A 3,540-nucleotide genomic window follows, 5' to 3' on the forward strand; every position below is an offset into this window, starting at 1 on the left:
CTGACGACATACCCTATCAGACCTGCGAAGAGGTATGTCTACTTGAACTGGTTGTTGTTCCTCAACTCCTTGTGGAACAACATCATCCACAACACTTTGTGGTTCCAGTTCAACTTCCATCGAGGCTTCAGTGCTATTGTTCGCATCTTGAACTTCTTCAAGATCGAACGTGCTCCCACTAGTCTTTCTAGAAACAAAGTCCCTTTCTAGAAAGACCCCAGTTTTTGCCACAACTACCTTGTGCTAACTGGGAATGTAGAAGTAATATCCCTTAGTTTCCTTGGAATATCCAATAAAGTAGCACTTGTCGGATTTGGGTTCTGATTTGTCTGAGACTTGACGTCTAACGTAAGCCTCACAACCCCAAATCCTCATAAAAGACACCAGGGCATCTCTCCCAGTCCATATCCTATATGGTGTCTTTATCACGGACTTGGATGGAACTCGGTTGAGTATAAAAGCTGTCGTGTCTAGAGCATAGCCCCAATGGTATGTCGGAAGATCTGTGTGACTCATCATAGATCGTACCATATCTAATAGGGTACGATTCCTCCTTTCAGATACACCATTCTACTGTGGTGTTTCAAGAGGAGTGAGTTGGGATAAAATCCCACACTCAGCTAGATAGTCATGAAACTCATGGCTAAGGTATTCTCCACCTCGATCTGATCGAAATATCTTAATACTCTTGCCAAGCTAGTTCTGTACTTCATTCTTGAATTCTTTGAACTTTTCAAAGGATTCTGACTTATGTGTCATCAAGTACACATAACCATATCAACTGAAGTCATCAGTAAATGTGATGAAGTACTATAACCGCCTCTAGCGGCGACATTGAATGGGTCACATACATCACATGTATAAGTCCTAACAAATCAGTCGCTCTTTCGCTATGCCCACCAAAGGGAGTCTTGGTCATCTTGCCTAGTAGGCATGACTCGCACGTCTCATAAGATTCAAAATCAAATGAGTCCAGCAAACCATCCTTATGGAGCTGGGATAAGCGCTTGTCATTTATCAGACCTAAGCGACAGTGCCAGAGATAGGTTTGGTTCAGGTCATTTGACTTGAACCTCTTGGTATTTATGTTATAGATAGGGCTTTCAAGGTCTAGAATGTAGAGTCTGTTCATCAGAGGTGCACTACAATAGAACATATCTTTTAAATAAACAGGACAACATTTATCCTTAATTATAAAAGAGAAACCCGTGGGGGCACATAACAACAATCATCCAACTCTAATACAAGCCCAGAGGGCAGAGATAGAAAATAAGTCCCTACAGCAACAGCAGCAACCCGTGCTCCATTGCCTACGCATAGATCCACCTCGCCCTTCACCAATGCCCTGCATTTCTCAGCGCTTGCACATTAGTACAAATGTGAGAAGCACATCCGGTATCTAATACCCATGATGAAGAAATAGATAGATTGACTTCTATAACATATATACCTGAAGTGGAAGTCTCACTTCGCTTCTTCTTAAGATCTTCCAGGTACACCTTATAGTTCCTCTTCCAGTGCCCGGTCTGACCGCAGTGGAAGCAGGTAGCATCCTTGGTGACCCCTCCTTTAGGCTTCAGTGCCTTGCCTTTGCCCTTAGCTTGGGACTTTCCCTTGCCTTTGGGTTTGCCCTTGCCCTTGTGTTTCTGAACCATCAGAACAGAGTGGGGCTTAGCTTTCTTAAGGTTCCGCTCAGCAGTTCTTAACATGCTAAGCAGCTTGGGCAGTGGCTTGTTAATTTCGTTCATATTGTAGTTCAGAACGAACTGACTATAGCTATCCGGCAAGGATTGTAAGATCAGGTCAGTGGCCAGCTCTTGGCCAAGCTGGAATCCCAACCTCTGTAGGTTTTCTATGTACCCAATCATTTTGAGTACATATGGGCCTACGGGAGCCCCATCTGACATCTTGCACTGAAATAGTGCCCTTGAGATATCAAATCTCTCATGCCGCGCTTGTCCTTGATACAGTTGACGAAGATGTTCAACCATATCGTAAGCGCCCATCAACTCATGTTGCTTCTGAAGCTCAGAGTTCATGGTCGCGAGCATTAGACAGGACACATCTAATGTGTCATCTTGATGCTTCTTATAAGCATCTTTGTCAGCTCGCGGGGCATTGGCAGAAGGAGCCTCCAGAATGGGCTGCTCCAGAACGTACATTTTACGTTCCTGGGTGAGAACTATTCTCAAGTTCCTGTACCAGTCCAGGAAATTTACTCTGTTGAGCTTGTCCTTCTCAAGGACTGAACGTAGGGAGAAGGAGTTCGTATTCGACGTCATGGTTATCTACAACAGAAAAATGCAAAAAATAAATATCATATTCTTTTAAATCATTTAATTAGGCCTTTACCTAAATGATTCTCCCACTGAATTCTATAACTCATGTGGGACAAGATCCACATCATACTAACCCTTGAGTTAGCTTTGGCTAAATCACCCAAGACTTAGTATGATCGGTAGGTAACGATTTACCAATTACATCTCTATGCAACTCTTATTTATAGGATCATTATCTGCAGTTATATTAAAACTTGAGTTAGCTTTGGCTAATACGATCAAAAATTAATATAAATGTGATTTATGTCCTATATTTCCAACCATTGGAAGAATGCCTATAGTTGTACTCGATCCAACCGAGTTAACTAGGAATACTCAATCTAATTGAGTTTGTATTGACCCATGCGGTGATAAGCGGGACCAAGATTGTCCCTCCGTACCCTACCAAGATAATATGTATTGCTCTGCTTTGGCAGATTCAACAACACATGTGATCGAGGTAGTGATAGGTATCACGACATGGTAGGCATTAGAGTTGATGCGATTTAGATCTAATCTAATCGTCGATGTATATCAAATACGTGATAGATCTAATCTAATCAAAAGGGTGCATCTTGTACATGATTTAGATCTAATCTAATCGTTAGGCACTAATTAACTACTAATCATGCATCACATACACACAAGCAATTAATTAAATTTATTTGTGATTAGTCATGGCCCTACTACAATCTTCTCAAGCCAATGAGAAGATCAGATGGTCAACCTAAGGTAAACAGCTTCTCAAGCTTCTCCCTTTGACCACCTTGTGTTACTCGCGCCCTCCTCGTAACTCCGTCTCATGTGGACCTTCCACGGCTCCAATTTTGTACATTACAATTTTGAAACTCGAGTTACATTCGAGTCTAAACTAATTTTACAACAAGAATAAATGGAGAAAGGCACGACACGCAGGTCACGTATCAAATATACAGCACACACAACACAAATGACGGCGCGCAGGCCGTAATATGAATTACAACACAAATCCAATCAAATTGGGTCTTTTTGGGCCATGACTATCACAAATTATACATAATTTAAATTATGTAATTTCCATAATTTTATTTAATTTTAATACTAATTTTTACAATTTTTACGAGTAAAATTTTTCGGCAATCCCGTTTAGCCATTTTCGGGCGCAATCGCGGAACGAATTCCCTTGCCGGGCCAGGGGCAGCGCCCCTATCCACGATCTAACCATCGTGAGTGTCCCTAAGCA

This window comes from Zingiber officinale, chromosome 5B (assembly GCF_018446385.1).
Source record: "Zingiber officinale cultivar Zhangliang chromosome 5B, Zo_v1.1, whole genome shotgun sequence".
NCBI lineage: Eukaryota > Viridiplantae > Streptophyta > Magnoliopsida > Zingiberales > Zingiberaceae > Zingiber > Zingiber officinale.